The following is a 20,174-nucleotide window of genomic DNA, read 5'->3' as shown; positions in this document are numbered from 1 at the left end:
ACTAAGAGATGGGGCTGTCATCACGTCCGTGTTACTACTTATAGTGATAGCTATGGATTCCTCGTAAACGACACTAATATTGTTTAAATATTCCTCCATACGGAGTGTATTTGTGAAGGATGTGGTGTTTTGCTGATGTGTTTATATGAAAATTTGAAGTTATCAGGAATGATCATAGACTTTATTATGACAATACTTAATTTAACATCCTTTTAATCAAGGGCCTAATGTGTCCTGTATGAAACTGATGATCCTATCACACTATTAACACTTTCATGTGCGATTAACGTCAGACCCTTGAGATAAAATATCTGCGTGCCATCTACTGGCCAATACTGGGTATTGCATCCCTTAAAAGTATCCTAAAGTGGCTCTGTTGGTTTTGTTAGCGGAGATAACATTCAGGCAGTCAATGAATACTGGTTCTTCTGCCACACTTTGCCACAGATCTTCTGTGAGGTGAAATAGTCCCTGACTTATATCTCCAAAAACAATTACACTGAATGCATGAGATGAAAGGAGCTTTAATCAGTGAATTCGTTGCTAAAAGCTGTGGCGGCCTTCGCTAGCTTCTGTTTTTCTCAACCTTCTTGATCTGTTGTGTGCGGATCATAAATATCTGTTAATCATTCTTTCCGCGGGATAAACACAACTGCGCACCAAGTGGTCGCACAAACTGTTGACAAATAATGTTTAGAAGGTAAATTTCGTGTAGCACATTTTGAAGTTTAGACTTGACGGAGAAGTAAGTGTCATCAGAGTAAAAAAGCTCTTCCTAGTGGATTGAATGCAGTTGGACCCTTCCTAAAATGATTCACAGACTTGGGAGTGCATAAAAGTGAAAATAAGGGCTAACAGTAATTGTATTTTTCCGTTCTTGCAGTTATGAAACGTCCAATGAGTCCAACCTACACGTCAGACTCCATTGTATCCATTCCTGTGGGCCAGAATGGACAGCCTGATGCCCAAGCGGTTGATGTTCTGTCCAAGCGAGACAAGAGCCTTCCGTCGTTCACCTTGTGTGAGGTCTGTAACATTCAGCTGAACTCCGCTGTCCAGGCCCAGATCCATTACAACGGCAAATCCCACCAGAAGCGACTGAAGCAGATCCATAACGGGAAGATCCCAGCTGTCCACGGTAGGAATAAATATTATCGTGATTTATGTGTAAATGTTATTGTGTGCAGCAATTATGAGAAGCGGATACACGAACTGCCGCTATTCTCTAAAGCCGAATACACATCGATGTGTAAATATAATGCACATGAGCACACACTGGATGGAGTATTACTAACATTTCCATGAGTTCCCGGTGTTAGTGTGGGTTAAATGGCGGTGAGTGAGTGCGGGGTAGATGATTGAGTGGGTGCGAGGAGGGCCGTTTGTTTGCAGAGACAATTTTTTGCGTTACTGTTCCATGCAGTGCATTCAGCCTTATAAATGTTGTGAGCCTAAAAACTGCTTATTTGGGGTTCTTCTATATAATTATTCTTTCATTCATTTCTTGAATTATGCAGAACTAATAAAATCGCGTCTTATCTGACTGAGTCTACCCTTCACGATCTAGAGAAGCAGAACGATTGCCTCTGCTCCACATTCCCGTATGGCCTCTTAAAGATAGTTACCCGATAGTTACCCCGTTTGTTCGATTCTCTGGATGAAGTTTCATGGAAATGTAATTATGCTAATATTGTCCCAACGGAACGATGTGTGGGATGTATGGAAACAGACTGAGCTTTTCCCATAGAAACATATCGAAAATATAATTATTATTATCTTAACAGCCACATCTAAGACCAGTGACGGAGAGGAAAATAGTCTGTTCTGCTAAAAGCCTTTATTTCAAATATTATTTAGATTAAATTGATTTCTACATTTAAAGGACAATAGTGAGAATAAAAAACAATTTCTTAAAATTCCTTAAACACTAATAATGTAATTGCACTAAAACCTTAACCCCTTAAAGGACAGACTGTTTTTTAAAATGTTTGTAACCTTATTGTAACCGCTTTCTTGCCAATTAATATATCAAGGAACATCACCCCCTGAGCAAGGGGTCACTGATCGCGTTTAAAGCTCTTGCCAAGGAGAAGGGCAGCGCCGTATTGAAATATGGCACTTCTCTGCCCCTGGAAGGGGCGTATAGGAAGCGATGAATGATTGGGTTTTAAACTTTTTAATGTTCTGTCGTTGATAGCTTTCTAAGCTTGTCATTATACCAGGCATGTCATTGGTCCTTAATGGTATGTTTTTAAAACCCATGTCATGGGATATACACTGGTTGCTTTATAAATTTGCAAACATAAGCAACGCGTGCGTTCATTTTTATTGATAGAATCATGGTGACGGTGCCTGACTCGATTTATCCAAACGCGGCCATGCCATTCAGACATGTTGCAGCATCTGGGTGGACGTTTTTGCTAATACTTGCAAATGTGGCAGCAATTTGCTGAGGGCACGCTTTCCTCCAGGAGCAAATACCGCAGTGGTTTCACTCCGCTCCGAGGCGATTTATCCACAATGCCTAACCAAGGAGGGCAGCGGCAGACATATAATCAGAAGATTGTTCTTTGATGTTGAAGGACAAGAGGATCTCACCCTTCGTGTAGAATGTGTAAAGGAGCAGAGTTTCTCTCAAAATATAAGAAGCAGAATTTGGAGCAGATGGAGATTAAAGCCGCCACGGAGGAAACTGAGAAATTCAAAAAGAAGCTAAAAACTATGGAGAGCTTGGAGATGCTGCTGTGGTCTCAGAGACAAGAGGTGGAGATGTAGACACAAACTTGGGGTCAGGATCAGAAGCTTTCGAGCAATTGGCCATATACTGTCTGTCTCTCACAAAGCAGTACAACAATTTCAGGAGGCACAACATGAATCTGCAAAGCTGACTGAGCATTTGAAAAAGGGAATTGGATTTTTATGCCCACAGGGCTCAAAAGACCGATCATGAATTTCCAAGGTCATGAGAAGAGCACAATGCCACCCAGATAGGTTAAGCTCAAAGGGGTCCCAGAATGCAGACCAGGAAATCATGAGCCTAAAGAAGAGAAGGGGAGCTCCTGTAGAAAATCCTTAGCTCACCACCAGCTGCCAACAAAGCCACCAGCCATCCACTATTTAACGGCCCTGCTCCTATCGTCCTCCAGCGACCACCTCTACCTCCCTTAGTCGCCTAGTGTCCAAGGAAGCCATATGTCCTCGGTTATTTGATAGGCCTGTTTAGATCGGAACCCAGTGAACAATTTTCCACCCTCCCGTCACAGGGGACAATTCAACCTTGACATCACGTTTGCCATTGTATTCCGTGAATATTCGCCCGTTCCTGTAGCTTGTCCGCTACTTTTGAACATCGGTTCTCTTTTTGTAATAATAATAATAATTTTGAGGCACAGAGAAACTGTTGAAGCATCTAGAACATTTCTCTATGGTGAAACTTCTCTTACAGGGACAACCTTTTTAAGGAGTTTAATGCACTCTCTTATACGTTCGTAACAATCATGGTGACTATTTAGATCACATTGTCCATTCAGTCGATACATAACTAATGAAATCCCATTCTGAATAATTCCTTGCGCATGCATTATTCAGTAGCTTCAGATGTGTCGTGTGAACAGAAGAAAACCATGGAAATAATGACCGATTTCATAGGAAGAATGATTGAATCCAGTCCAGCAAGTGGTCAGTTAATGTAAATTAATTGTGTCATCTTTATCTGCAAGATTTGCCCATAACCTAGAATTTTAGTAGAAAGCATATAGAGGCCGGATATATTCCTTCATCCCTGGGACACTTGGAAGTGGAATCCGCTACAATATATTTTTAATTGCTGTAATTAATGTCCTGCCCACGTTCTGCTTCCCAGCCGTACAGATGCTTCAGAACTTCATGCACACAACGTAAATAGCCATTTTTGTTACTAGAACCCAAAAATCACTGGAATGCCAAATTGGGCTGCTGCTTTTATTATTATAGCTGCAGATCTGATGATAATTTCCCAGATCTTCCACAAGATGGCCAGAAACGAGATGTTGTAATCAGACTTAACATAAGTTTGTTTTATGTGAGGACATGCAAGCTCCTAATTCATGTCAAGTATTATTTGGGAAACTCACCTGTGTGAACTACCCTTTAGTTGAGGTCTGTGATTTACGATAAGCACACGATCATGAAGTTAACCAACGTGGTCTTGTTTACTGAATTCTTTTTTCGCTCTATCGTGTCAACTCAAATAAAAATTCTAGATGGTAACAATTACAGAAAGCCGCTGACGTATGTGCGGCTGTCTTCGCTGGTAGTAGGAGTTAATAAATACATAGTATATATATATATATATATATATATATATATATATATAGCAGCGTGACCACCGAGAGGCTGGTTGATAGGTGAAATCACAGAAGTAGTAGACACTAAAGCAGTGATGGGATGAGAGGCATGAAGCGATCCCCAACCCAAGACCAGACCAACGACTGATTAACGTTTCTGAGTTTTTATAACAGGAGAAAACGAGCGACTAGACGGACCAAATGATCTGCCGTCAGATTCTATATCCCTGTGACTCGTTCTGTTTCAATCGGTCATTCTAGTGTAGGGAACGGATTAACCAAAAGGCTTTTTAACTCTCCAACCTCCCAAAGCCAAACACCGGCAGCTCCTACCACGGGGCGCAGCTGGCCTCCCACACTAGAGTTGTAGGCTTCATTTGCCTGCTATGGTTGAGCAGCTTTATGAGAATGATGCACTCAGACGGGGTTACGGAGAGATGGCTCCGTCAAAGGAGCGCATGCCGAACGATAGAGAGACGGAGAAAAGCAAAGAGAAGCTACCAAGCCTAAGCCTGCGCATGCATGGAGCGCCGTACCGATCAGCACATTCACGTCTCTTTGTACCTAGGAGGTCTTCATGGTACAGAGGCAGCAAGGTCAGAATTGCCGACCCAGCGTCAGAAGCCATTATAGCAACGAGAAGCCATCTTGCCACAGTCTGAATCTGCCAAGCAAATGTATATTCTCCCCAGAATGCTTTGCAGCTCTCCAGCGGCGAGCGCTATGGCTTCCCTAATTCCATGAAAAGGCTCATTATCTGCCTTAATTTACCATGTCAGAGGACAAGTAAAGAGGACAGAAAGCGGGCATAAAATATGTTTAATTCCTCTTCATGTAAAAAGCTACTACAGTCTACAATTTTTTTACAGTGAAAAAATCCTTTTAGGGACGCGGGATTTGTATGTTTCAGCACTTAAACATTAAGGGGAATTATTAAAAAGAATTTATACCATTTTGGGAAAATAAGAAAGATTAAACGCCGCTCTCCAGTTCTGAGCATAAATAGATTAAGGGATGTCGGTGTGCAGCGCGGGGATTTTTTTTGTTGCTGGTCCTCAGGACCCCACGTATTGCGGGGGCCATTGTAATAATTGTGCGCAGCCATTCGTGTCGGGGACATGTATAATGTCCTCACATCTGAGTATATGGAATGCATGTACTACCCGTAGGTAATCCATGACTTAATCAAGTATTTTTCAGCAACACGTAAAAAATAGATATCGGGAAAAAACATCCTAATAGGGAAATGTCCAAACGCGTAGTTAATGTAGATTGTTTGTAGAGATTCTGTTATCCACTGCGGTTTTCATTTGGGGCTCTATGGAATATAATTCCAGACGCATGAATTAAAATAATTTAAGCTGTTTATAGAGTAGGCCTCTTAGATTGAATTTATAATAAATGAAAAGAAAAAATATTTCGATTGCTACACCAGAATGTCGTCATTGGGGCTACTTCATTGGAATTTGGCTATTACTGTGTATGAAAATAATCAATTAACTATTTGAGTTATTATAGAGGTATGTTACATGCATGTAGGCATACCGCCATGTTCTGTGACATCATATACTGCATTTTTCTCATTCTCATTCCTGGGTGAATGAATGACACCGATACCCATTTCAACCGCTTGTTCTCATCTGAAATTAATGGCTGGTGGCTTTTTCTCTTTTTAAATAAAAGATATTGATTTCAGATCATCGCTCCTAAGCAGTTTTTTTCCCCATTTTCCTTCTCAGCGTCTCTTTTCATTGTCCACAAACGCAACTGGCAAGTACACTGCCGGCACAAACAAAGCTCTTCGCAGAGATGGAGAATTGGGGAAGATTTCGCTTGCAGAGCCCGCTGTGTACAAAACACGGGATCCTGCATCTGCCATACATGTAGACGAGGTTAGCGTGCGGTAATGGGATGGTTTAATGAGCCAGAGGACGCGACGCTCTGCAGTATGGGTTTAGGTGGATGGAGATGTTAGATGTATGGCATCCATTATAACGCCAGCGACTTGGAAGACGTTTGATGCATACGTCAAAAATAAAATGGCTTATTAACCTTTGTGATATATTATAAATGATTTATTTGAATAGTATAGCACTTCTGCTTAAACTTTATACCCTACTGACCCAAGGAAATGGGTGACATTGTTACTAAAAATATCCTAATACTATACATCGATAACGAGTTCCTCCCGGTTCACCGGGCGCAGAGAATCAGGTAGATCACGGAACCGGGTTGTTTCATTCTAATGTGTAGTCTACAAAAATATATATTTTTAGTTGTGTTTGTCCCATCTTTTTAACTGAAGTTCCACTAAGAAGGCGGAATATAAAATGAAGACAGCTCGATGTATTTAGTGATTGTCCCATCTGTGTAGAGCAGAGACATTAAGCTCACGTCTGCCCATCGCTGCCTGCGTCTGAATTACAAGAACCAATATTATTGATGACATTCATCTCCCAAATCCATTTCCATTATCAGCGCTCAGTCATAGGTAATGAAGAGCACGGCCGACACACAATCTCTCTTTGTGAGATGAGTTATGCGCACGTTGTCTCCAGCGCACTGGACTTGATCCATACAGCAATAATTCACCGAAGCTCTCTGCGCGTTCCGTGCAAACTCTTTTATTCCATCGCCCAAAAAAGATAAGGCGACATTTCAAATTGCAAAATGTCTTATCGAGTGGCTTTATAAAGAACCTCTGCGGTTTAAATAAATCGCTTTATCTCGCCTCGATGATGAAATAAAATCAGTTGCTTGTTATGAGTACTTTTCAGAATCATTGCGATGCCCAACCGATTACCCGATTCATGACCGGGTTAGAAATATTTAGCGAGTAAACATATTCTAGAAGTGTCCAAAAAATAATAATCGCTGATACGGATATAAATTTAATGTGAATTGCAAATTAATTTCATAAAATGACTTTACCTGCCCCGTTTTTTACGAGTTATAATGTATTTAGGGCTAAGTATCTTAATAGTCGCCTTTTGCCACCTGTAGTTAGCTAAGTCGACAGAAAAAATGGGGCAGTTTTATAAAATTACCTGTTTGTGAGGTTTATTTGTTAACCCTTGAGTCCCAGTTTTAAGCTCAGAGGGAATTTCTGTGTATTGGGGTGCGGGTGGAAGGTCCGGCTCATGTCTGGGGGGGGTGCAGCTGATGTCGGCGGGTGATCCCACCGACGACGCGGGACACGCGCTATTTTTTAATGGGAAAGTGGACTGGCGGTGGAATTCTAATGTTAGATCCCACACGCTACCAAAAATGATCACTCAATTCCGATATCAATCACAACGTATTGTAATCGGTTACTTCTAGTATTAACTTCACAACAACCACAGCTTCTATACAAACAGTAATGCGCTGCCGTTGCCCTTGGGCCAAGTAACACATTGTATCGGGGTAATGATTGCCTGGTGCGGGTTGGGAGAGGGTCTGATAGAGATCCGTCATCGTGATTTATTCTCGGATAGCTAAAGTTCTCTTGCGCCGGTAGACATTTCATCAGAAGCTCTATAAACCACGACTTTCTCAAAAGCCAACGCCAGAGGTTCTATTCCATTTTCGTTTTTTCTTTTCTTTTTTTATTATTATATTTTAGCTCATTTTTAGGAGGTTTTTGGGTTGCGTGGCACTACCGGTACTTACCCTGTTAAAGGAACCTGCCATTTTGGCCGTATATTATACAAATACGGCACCCACAGTATCACCCGTTCCGGCATTCTCATATATATATATATAATTATATGAAGTAGTGGAGAAAGTTTTGTGACGAGGGATAAATAACGATGATATTTCACCGTACTCCCGCCGTAGCCTCTCTGACAGCCGCATTGATTTTCAGCCGAAGTGGCTTAAACGACATTAGCATTGTTTCAGCGTGAGCTTGCCTGGTGGCTAATTGAAAATGAAATCCGAGAAGGCACGGGGAGAAGTCAATAGACCTCTCTGGGGTAAACGCGTGCAGATAGCCCCCCTGTGGACAATAACCGGGGACAGCTCCATCATCGTGATCGTTCTCAGCGTTCTGCGGCCAAATCCTGGCAATAGAATCACAAGTTCACGCTATCAGTTTTAGCTATTTTCTTTTACAGGGACGGTAAAATTTCAGAAGAAATAGGCCTTTTATTAAAGAGACCGTTGTGGTTCATTCTTCAGGGATATCAGGGAAGAAGCTAACGCTGGCTTACAATGCGTTCCCAACGTGAATCCAGCGTTCTCCTGCCCGTGAGATTATTAGAAATGTATTAGAAATGCTGAATAAATACCGGAACTATACGGGGCGCAGGCAGGCTGAGGGGACGTTCTTTGTTTTAAACGTAATGTAAATAATGTAGATTATTCCATGATTTGTAAAACGCGTCGTAATGAAGCGGTTCGATTCCCAAATCAGTCACGGTCTCTTTAAATGATCCAACCTGCTCCTTCCCTCCGTGACGGTTTCTACCTAGGAAGGAACCTTGTTTTCTAAGACAAAGCTATTTCTTTACTTTCTTTAAGTAATATTTACATATAAGGGCCTTTGAATCTTTTGGCCCCTTACCCGGGGTTTTTTAATAGCAGATAAAACGCATCTTGCACCGGATCTGCTATAATTACCCATATTTTGTGTGCGGATCACAAGCAGTCTCCGCAGTCCCGTAAATTCATCAAAATCACTCAGAATACCCAAAATACCCAAAATAAATATTATTAGAGTATTATATTTATTTATTTATTTATTATAAATATATTATTTTGCAAACAGTAAAATTACAAGAAATCAAATAATTTCTAAGGTGCAATTCATAAGAATATGCAAAGTATGAGATCTCAATATAATCCTAACTCGCACTTTCTACATATATACAGAATGTATACCTGTCTGATACTTACTGCTAAAACCAAAAGTAAAGCAAAAAATATAAAATAAATCATTTGAAATATTCATTTTCAGGATAAAATCTTCACAGATAGGCAGCCTGGTGTAATTACCGGCGTCGCACGTATGATGATGCGTCTGCGTGTTGTAGTTGAGGGTAAAAGAAACAAATGTCTGATAAATTTACGCTGAGATGTCGAGATTATCTTCAGGAATTGAATTTTTTTTTTGTAGCAAAGCGAAGAGTTTTGAAACTCTTACTTTTATGTAGATGGGGACCTCCAGACCAATAAATCCGAAGAATTCCCAGGTACTCTATGTTTCTGAGTTTACAAATGATGTCATAAATGAGGGAATTATTAACATGACTGCACAAATAACTCCAGGGATATAGCAGGATGGGTCGTGACTCTTGAAGACGCATTCTGATATTTTATCCTAGTGATTGACATTGAATATCGCCGTTGACCTTTCCGTTTGGCTCACTGTTTTGGCCGCGTAGCTGAAGCTGCTTGGCGAGTGCCGCGGCGCCGCGTTCTACTCGGGTGTCTTGTGCCCGGGATGAGTTTGGCGACGCGGAGCTGCTGTAAATGCTGTTAAAGATGTGAAATAAAATAGCGGCAGAGATAAAATGCAGGCAGGAAGACTTCACGAGATCCGGGTGTTTATTTTCTTCTGTACTAAATAGCGATGTGATATTTCACGGTAACATTGAGTGAAGGATCCAGTTTAAAGCTGTTTTTGTTTTCAGGTTCCCGTTAAATGGGTCGCTTTCATTAAAATACTCCGATCATGGCGGGGGCTTACACCTTACGCCTATAGGCTTCCGCAGCAGAGTGTGAAATCCATTACAGACCATTCATTTACTTTAATGGCGTTTAATGATCTCTTATGTCCATTGTTGTTTAGTGAATGGGGACCCTGTGAGAGTAACTGATGCATATAATGGGATGATCGTGGCATTTTGCAAGGTGACCCCACTGAAGTCCGTAGGGACGGCAGCGTGAGAAGGGGCCATTGTCATTTAAATGAGGGTTATACCCACAGACGCAAGACCGTTTAAAGAGTTCCGCACGCGACAGATAGGGCTGCCACCTGGGCTTATGCCTTCTAGTCGCTGTCCCGCAAAAACGAAGGGTTTTATTGCTTTTTTAAAAAAATCTGACGTTTGTAAAACTGTTTTCTACCCTTTCATTGCCGGGGGCTCTCCAACTCTCTGCTTTGCAATAATCTTCCAGCTGTTAGCATATCGGGTAAAAGAACAAATGCTGAACGAGTCGTTTCTATATCATAAAAGACAAAGACGATTATGTGTTTTTAATTTTCAAACTGGCGTCATCGCATTACCTCTAACAAGAGCGTTGTTTAGTAGACAATAAATAGATGTTTTACTCCGGAGGCGCGGATGAACGGGAACGGCGAATGTCTGTTTATTTGGCAGCGCCGGGGATGCGCAGCTGAAACCCAACAACGGTGCTTTCCATCATCTGATATCGGCAGCCAACGCTCCGAAAGGCGTGAGCCGGTGTTGTGCGACAGGGGCAGTCCGGTTTTAATCACAGTCTTTCACACAGAACCGGAGTTTGTGACCTGCGATAAATTTAGCCGGGGTTTTATCTACAAATTCCCCTTAAGGATACAAAAGAAAATTGTGAAATATAACATGGGTAGCGTTTTTACAGCATAATAGCGTGGACAGAAGGCTAGTAGCACATCTTATATGAACCAAATATTGTATAGGCGATGAGTTCTAAGATTTCCTCCCCATGGCGCTGGATATAGACGGCGGGTCGGTAGTAAAGGAACAGTTGGGTCATTTTTTCCTTGACGGTTTCTTTTTCCTAAGTATTGAAACGCGTTTTAGAGTTGTTTGGCGCTTTCTTGTCCCTTAACTGACTGACATGTCAGACTGACTAGCGGGCAGCGTGCCAACGACCCATCCAAATAACGTAAAATAAAAACAACACAGAAACATTTAAGAAGCTTTTTCGCTTCCTATGGCAACGCCCTATCAGTGCCTGCTTTTGTATCACTGTCCCCGGCAAGATAGGTAATATGAATGGGGCAAAAACTTACAATTAAAAACAAAACAAAAAAACGTCTGGGTTTGGACGTTGAGAAGATTCTACTAATGCTGCGTTTGGTTACTAAGCTGTTACTTTCGGCAGAGTTGGTGGAACGGCAGCTTTAATATTCTTGGACAGGCTTTCTGGGAAATTGATAAGAGCCGTGAGGATCCCAGACATAATCAGGTATTAGTAATTAGTAATTAATATTAAATCATCGTAAGAAACATAACGCTGATGATTGCTCATTCCGAGAATTTTATCATTCATCCTGAAACTTGAAGTTTGGAGTGAAAGCTTCCTCGGTAGATTGACAGGCGTTTGGGTTCTCGCGTAATACTAATCAATTTATTGGCGTCCGGCAAGGTATTTTCCATCATCAATAAATTAAATACCTTTAACCGTTCCAGATATAGTTAGGCTAAAGCATCAACGCTGTCTTTGATTTAACTCCTACCCTTTATACTCAACTGAGAATGAAAATCACTTGCGGTGAAATCCGCAGCTCTGCTATGATTGATGGAACAATTATTTTAGGGTGAGGGTGGTGGGTTAGTGGAAGGGCATCCCAGCAGATCCGACGTGACCACAGCCAAATGTTCTTCTGCTGTGATATTTTGCTTTGTGCTTCAGCTACGTGTATAAATTCTGTCCTCATATTGGGATAAATCAATTGAAAATCATGTTTTGTTTGTTTAGGGGAATTGCCCTAAAATTATATTATACCCTTTGCAGTGGGGGCTGTATATTTTTTTTAGGAACATATTTTATAGTTTAATATAACTTCGTGAAATAAAAAGGTAAAGGATTAAATTAATTTACTTTTCCAGAAAAGTGTGATGTAAAACAACCTCCTAACAGACATGGTAGTGTCATAAAAAAAACAAAAAACCCCCCACAATATATATATATATATATATATATATATATATATATATAAAAAAAATATATAAATATAGACGATATAAGCTAAAGAATTTACAATTTCACAGATGATAGAAGGTAGATCGGAATAATAAATGTAGCAATACCCAGCGGATGAAAGTTTTAGCGCCTATAGGTACTTTTTGTTGATGGGGTTAGTAAAGGCGCATGGTGTCGCGGCACTCAGAGATAACCTCGTTATGTTAAAGTGTGCCAAGCTTTCTGCACGCGTGGAGGAGGAGAGCTGCGATGCCCTCCGTGTGAACGGAGACAAGGAGTACATTCTGACTTCTATCGCTCTCTCTGCACCCCCGTTCAGACCTCCCATCCGATTTGTATGGTAATTCAGTATCTTTTGGTTTGCGGAGCTCTCGGCTGGGAGAGGCTACGCCGGGTAATTTCTCCATCTGCGCTTGGTGATTGGGTTAAAAGAAGGGCCAGTGGCTGCGGAGAGAGTGCAGCTTGTTTACCTCCTCCGGGCAGAGATCAGTGGAGCGTTAAGCTTTTAATTGGGGTATAAGTGTATCATTTGGGAAGGTGAATGAATTGGAGGCCAGTCGCCTCTCCATCGGAGGCAGCTAGAACGTTCTGTGCGAATGCAACCGGTCTGCTAAATCACATAGCGATTTCGGGAGACAAACCGTCGAGACGCAATCAAGAATGCTTTTGGGTAAGTGAACCCAACTTTGCTGTTTTTGCTATGTTGCCGGTGTTGGGGTACACAAATGCTTCATCTCCCCTGTCTGGAAGGAAGGTGGCGTCACCGGCTTTGTACGGTCTGGAAATTTGGATGCCTAGAAGGAAACGATAGGCAAAGAAGAGTATGATGTCATAAAATAACATCTCGGACGCATACGATAACAAAATGTTTTTAGCTAATGATTGGCCCAAATTCCAAAGGCTATAGTCCATTTCCAGAAGGGGTATTTGCAATGCCTGGTAGGCGGTGATGTTGAGGCATGGGTGACCTTGGTGCATTTTTGGACAATCTGCGTGATGTCTTTGTGAAAATGAAGGTAGTTGTTGTAATGTCTTGGTCAGGAGCGGATGGGTCGCGAGGTCCTTGTCCTTTACGTCTTTGAAGAAATATGAAGGAGTAGGAGAGATAAATTCCCATTCTCTGTGTGTTGGGAACGCTACGGGAAACACGGGGATGAGCGGCGTGTGCCCCTCAATGTCTCCGTTTGGAATGAGGTAATAGGTATGGGTTTTGGAAACGGTTTATTCGATCATCCGCAGCAGGTCGCTAATGATAGAGATGTCTCTGAAACACCTAGTCTTTTAGAAAGAATGGTTGAGATCATTCATGTTTCTCCGGAGTGCTGTATTAATGCACGTCTGATACCGCCTTGGACGTTTATATACTCGATGGGTCTGCTTGGAAGGAGGTGAAGAATGGGTTCTGTGGTGGAGATGGGGTCACGTAGAAGGTGTTATAGGTGTTATATGTTATCATGGCACCTGTTTAGGGGTTGTAAATGCCCAAGGTTGTGCTGTAGAAGAAACAAACGAAAACAACTTCATATATATATATATATTTGTCTTCATAAACGGGGAGTATGAACCGTGTCTTCCCGACAATAACATTCAAGGGCAAAAGCAGAGAAATCTGGAGCCACGTTTTAGTTTATAGAGCTGGTTCGTCTCTCCTATGGTGTCCTGAGGTCACTGATCCCCCGATACAGGAGGTGAAATGCCGATCGGAGTCCCTCGAATGTCCCCAGGGCAGAAAAATCGTGCACAAAGCTCCAAATCATTCCGTACGTCGTCTATATAGAGATACGAAAACCTCATCAAATCCCAAGCTTTTGGAAAGGCGTTTCTGAATGCTTTGCAATTTTGATAAATTCCCCCCCTTGGAGTAACCGTTATAAAGATAAAGCGGCACGAAGGGACACAGAAAACACGGTTCTTCCAATTACTGTTATTTCTGTAATTTCTTATCTTTTATCTCCATATGGTTTGTGGAAATGATGACCTTATCTTTGTTAAAGATTTTGTACGTAGAACGTATTCACGATGCTTCATTACCTCTTTAACCCTCTGCGGATTGGGTGGTTTCGCACACAAACGGGTAGTAATACTCTGCACTCTTAGCCGGTGCGTGAAGGGTTAATCTTTGTAATGTGAAGGGCCGTGGATTTTCACTTCTAAGCAGCGTTGACAGTATTAGCGTACGCCGCATCATAATTTCCTTGTAATGGGAGGCGCGCTGTCCAGCGCAGGCGCGTTACTTTCAAATCCGCACTCACTTCAAGAGGTTTCACCGTCATGGCTTCTCACAAAAAAAAAGCTGGATGAAAAAATAGAATTCTTTGAGAAAATAAAAAGCGTGTTTTTGTGTCTATATACTATATATATATATGTGTTTTTGTGTCTATATACTATATATATATATGCGTTTTTGTGTCTATATACTATATATATATATGTGTTTTTGTGTCTATATACTATATATATATATGCGTTTTTGTGTCTATATAATATATATATATATGTGTTTTTGTGTCTATATAATATATATAATATATATGTGTGTGTTTTTGTGTCTATATAATATATATATATATGTGTTTTTGTGTCTATATAATATATATATATATGTGTTTTTGTGTCTATATAATATATATATATATGCGTTTTTGTGTCTATATAATATATATATATGTGTTTTTGTGTCTATATAATATATATAATATATATGTGTGTGTTTTTGTGTCTATATAATATATATATATGTGTTTTTGTGTCTATATAATATATATATATATGTGTTTTTGTGTCTATATAATATATATATATATGCGTTTTTGTGTCTATATAATATATATATATGTGTGTTTTTGTGTATATACAGTCATAAGCATTTTCCAGAATTTAACAGCATAAATGCCGGTCTGCTCTCCTGTTATCATCGCTTAGAGGGTTAATTTTCAGTTAGTTGGACTAAACTTCAGTTCATGTAGTAGAAGAGAAGAACGTGACCTTCAGTTACTGAATATGTTCGGACGCGCCGTGTAATGATATTATCACATGGGGGGATTTGTGTCTGCTTGGGATGTTTTTTATGTCTGTTTACAGATCAGTCAATGAAATGAAAATGTTTATTTTCACAATTTTGTTTCATTGTCACCTAGTAATATACAGTAATACCTTTCTTTATTGTAGAAAACATGTTGTTTTGAGATACATATTAAGGAAAACTGATTATCACAGAACCGACACAAAGTATCATTCAAGCCCTTTGCTCTACCGAATGCAAAAGATTAGCCGTTTGTGTCGGGCGTCCGTCCTGGAGCAGAAACCTCAGTATAAGAAGCAGCCATCAATGGAAATAATGTCTGTCCGTGCTCGTGCCATAAGGAATTGTCCATCCTTCCATCCTTAATCTGCCAGAGCCTCTTGCGATGTGTTCCTCTCCTCTCCAGCAGCAAAGTAGTTAACTCCTCATCTGCCCAGAAAATTACAAAAACCAACATGGGGTCCCAGGAGCCCCAAATCCCAAGAAACCCCCTTCTAAATAGTATTGGATATTTCAGATATATCAGCATTTCTGTGCAGCCTCAGGCCAAATATTTCCATGTTTTCAGACGCGTTCATTTACAGTCATTTCATTGTTTAACCTTTTAGAAATAATGAAGTGACGCGGGTCCTTAAATAAATCCAATTATATTGCCTATTTAGTGTGATATATACATATATATATATATATATATATATATATATATATATATATCTATTGTACAGTGCTGCAGAATATGATGGATCTATATCAAATAATAAATAATAATTATATATATATATATGCAATGTGTATATGTTTATATATATAATTAAAAAATACACATTATTTAAATTAATATAAATATATATACCTGGGTGTGTTTGCATTCAATGATTATTATTCTCGATACAACAGATAGAATGCATGTATGTACAATGATTTGGTCCCGTCTAGAACGTGACAAAGAGAAGTAGCAGCATTAAAAGGGCAGACGACAGCATGGAGCAGCCGCGCTCAGTCACTCGCTGATTTTTGTGCTTTTTGTGCTTTTTGTGATTGTTTCTCTTCTCGGCGCGGCTATTACAGATCGCGGGTGCAGACTGTATGATTACCGCCGGCGGCGCGTGCGCCCAAACCCAGGACTTTTCCAACGGATTTAAGGTTCTGTGATTAAAGCGGCACCCAAAGGGGTTATGTCTTTAAAGCAGCGATAACTATGATCTTTGTCCAGCGATCGAGTAAATTGTAGTGACTTTAAGGGCTGCGGACCACTTTGGGAGACCACAAGCCACCAAACGTTCTGAGCGACCAGAAAAGCATGCAGGCTAAGCCAGTTTATTGTGAGCTACGTCAAAGATGAAAGCTCTCCGTGGATCGTGGCGCCATGAGCTGCTACAAGCAAAGATTCCACTGGAGTGGCCACGAGTGGAGGCTTGCCCATGATCCAGCTATATAACATAATACATAATAATTATATATATGCAATGTCTATATGTATATATATAAGTTCAATGCAGTATTGTGTGTGATCATGTTAAATAGTACGTGGGATTCACGTGTCAGAGTCAGGCTTCGTGGATATAACTCATACCGGTCTGGATCACTTGCTGTGATTTTGAAAACAAGCTTTATGGGTCATCCATCGACGGCAAAACTGATTTTCAGAGCTAGATGTGAGGCGATTTAAGATTTCCACAGATATCATCGTTATTCGTCTTTATACTCGTCACGGCCAGATGTGGGACTGGAAGGTCAGCTCTGCCTCCAAGCATGAAGCTCACCTGTATGTCTGTTTATTATATATATATATATATATATATATATATTATATCTATATCTATATATATACCGGTATATCTATATATATATATATCCAACATCTGCAGATTATCTTCCAATACTATGAACCGCTCTAGATTACAGATGGTGCTGTAAATATGTCAATTTCCCTAATTTTCTTCGATCGGAGCATAACATTTTATGACAGAGAGAGAGAGATTAGATGTGTCATCTGATATGAATAGACATTCAGTCGCAGTAAGAAGCCCAACATGTTTAAGAAATAATATTCTTACCGGACTATACAGACCTGTCCTACACGCAGTCCCCAAGAAGCCATGAAATACTTATAAATGAACCAGTAAGGATCCAGTCAGAGTGTAAAGTCCTGTTTATGCTAGAAACCCCAGTGGTTATATATGGAATTACACACTAAGCGTGCAAATATGCTTCTGGCAGCGGCCCAAAGTCTTGGAATCCGAGCAGCCCGGGGGCAATTGCCCCTTCATCCTTTGCCAGCCCATCCCTGATAGAAGGTAAATCGATTTCGGCAATGTGTAGAATAGAAATGTTCTGTTGCATTAAGTTGTTTTTCCCGTTAAAGGTGAACTAAAATCATCAGTTAACTATTTTCTCAGCTGGTGTAAATGTTTCGACGTTAACCTCATGAAAGCCGAGATTGTAAAAATAAGCATGCAGATACTAATGCTGGGCGTTAAAATATTACGCATAAAATGGGTTTTTAACGTATTGCTTATTTTAACTAAGAGGCATAATTATTATTGATATTGCGTGAATCACACTCCTGAATCATCCCGGATTTATAGCCCCCGTTTTTCCTCCAGCGAACGTCACGTCGAATGCGAGATATCAGCGATCCTCCGATAATCCGCTGTGAGTGCAGAACGTTCCCTGCACCCCCCCCCCACGGCCCTCCGAGTCCCCGTCACCTCGCGTTAGAGATCGCCTGTTCACCCGGCGTCGGGAACAGAAAGTGTTTGACTTCAGGCTCTGTATTTCTCTTCAGACCCACGGAGGTGGTTATCAGGTTTATGGCCACATAAAAGGCTGCTACATATTTCAGCTGAATTGTGTTTGTGGGGATATCCTGTGTTCCAAAAGTCCTCTTTAATCGCTCGAAACACCCTTTTTCCAACCATATAGATGATAATTTGTAGTTTACCTCCAGTTCTGGAGCTGATCTTCTTTTTGCCCCTAGAATTCAATAAAATTAGATGATGAAATGCAGACAAATGAAGAAATCCGGAAGTAGAATGTCCGTGCTCGGACTCTCATAATACCTCATTAATAGAGCGAGAGGGAATGTTTCATCTGACGGCCGCGCATGAATACATCAATAAGCTTTACGGCGTCTTTACGGTTGAACAACAGCCGTTAAGTATGGCCAGACCCAGGATAATTAAACCGCCCTGGCACTTTAAGGCCAGCGGCCGGCGAATGATGTACGTACGGCCGGCAGCTGGGTCTGAGCGGCCATAAGTTACGTTTTAATAGTCACACGGTGTGCATCCAGCTGCAGGACTGTATGTGGCGGGAGCAGGAGATTGGGTAAGTATGGAACACAGTTGACCGGTGACCTACAGGGTATTTGCCGGACTAAGCTATTTAGTGGATTTCCCTTTTCAGTTTAACAAAAGTATAAAAGAACTCTTATTTGTAGCATAAACTTTACGAACCCGAATACTAAGCGTTGTGGAAGTCGGGTAATGGATGCAGGGCTGTAGGATAGAGAAAAGGGCTTCTCCGGCCACCAGATGGCAGGACGATTCATCGCAGCGCAGCGAGTCGTGCTTTCACTCACGCTGACACACGCATCATGGCTGCTCCCGTGTCTCCGTGTCTCTCTGCGACTGCCTGGAAAGCATTGTTTGTGTCAGCGCGGAAGGCACCTCCTGTATTGTTACGGTTTTAGGAAAGTAGAGGGAATTTGGCAGGGTTAGTGCTGGGGGAGCGAGTGAGCCGGGGCAGGGAAGGCACGGAGGGATCTCTCCTTTCTGTGCCTTAACACAAAAGAGCTATAAAGGAAGGTAAATAATGACGCGGGATATTTGGGTGCAGTCTGGAAAGTTAAAGTAGGTGTCGGCATCCAGTATTAGGTATGTATGTAGCAATATGTCTATAAACACTAATTACATATATATATTTAACCCTTTCATATACCCAGTGGATCGTTTACGTTTTCTTTTTTGCAGATATGTTTGTGTTCTTTTAACATAGCATGTGTTTATTTATCTGAGCACACGTTTCTTAACATGCAGTTAAGTGTACGTGTGTTTAGAATGTATATATACCACGTATAAAGTATATATAATATATATATATATATATATATATATATATAACACACGTATGCAAGTGTGTAGTTTGTTTGTGTGAGCATGTAATATATTTAGATATTATATACACGCCACTAGAAATTATGTATGAAGGGACATATTCTTCAGTGTGTGTTGGAGGTGAAGTTGCGGAAGTTAATAGGTTAAATCACTCCATACAAGACTTACCTCCGCTGGGACAAATGTAAGTGTAACCGGCACAGAGCAGCTCGGGACATTATGGGCAACAATTGGCTTAAAAGTTCTTATTATTGCATTAGAGCGCGTTCTGTCCCTGCGCCCAGACCCAGCGATGGGAAACCCAGGTCTGACGAGACTTGTGCTAGAATAGAATAGAAGTGACTATTACCCCACCGGGGGGTTTCATACACCAGGAAGATGCTACCAGAAATCTTCTCATCTGGTGGACGCATTACATATGGCTGGACGCTTGCTTATCGGGATACAAACTTTCTCGCTTATAGTTTATTATATGCATAGTAGATTCTATGCCGTAGTAATACGTCCTAGAGGTCAACTGGGATAAAACATTTTATAGCAATGCTAGTAGCGCAGATTAGAATCATTTTATGTGCCGGGGTACTGCCCTTGAAATGCATGTTGTTGGGTGACATGTACATCATGGTAATCTGTTACTGCTTTATAGTATTTATTATATACAGATGTATTATCAGAACGGATGAGAAAACACTATTTGTTTTATTTTTGAATTGCAGAACGCCAGAGTTTAGTAGAAAATGGCAGCGTTAGAAGAAACATTCGAATAAATGAAGATAATTATAGATTTAGGTGCCAATTAATTTAAAAGAATATCAAGGAAACGGTTAGTTGAAGGGTTTTGCGGCAAGAGCAGAT

The 20,174-nt window shown here is 40.8% G+C and overlaps 1 pseudogene; it reads left to right on the top strand.

Moving 5' to 3' along the window:
- Positions 1–885: 885 nt before the first annotated feature.
- ZNF385C (zinc finger protein 385C) overlaps positions 886–20,174 on the top strand; it is a 40,181-nt pseudogene continuing 20,892 nt past the window's right edge.

Source organism: Sceloporus occidentalis, unplaced genomic scaffold, assembly GCF_023333645.1.
Source record: "Sceloporus occidentalis isolate IW3139 unplaced genomic scaffold, rSceOcc1.0.p SCAF_327, whole genome shotgun sequence".
NCBI lineage: Eukaryota > Metazoa > Chordata > Lepidosauria > Squamata > Phrynosomatidae > Sceloporus > Sceloporus occidentalis.
The sequence above is the reverse complement of the archived record's forward strand: the minus strand, read 5'-3'. Positions and strand labels throughout refer to the sequence as shown.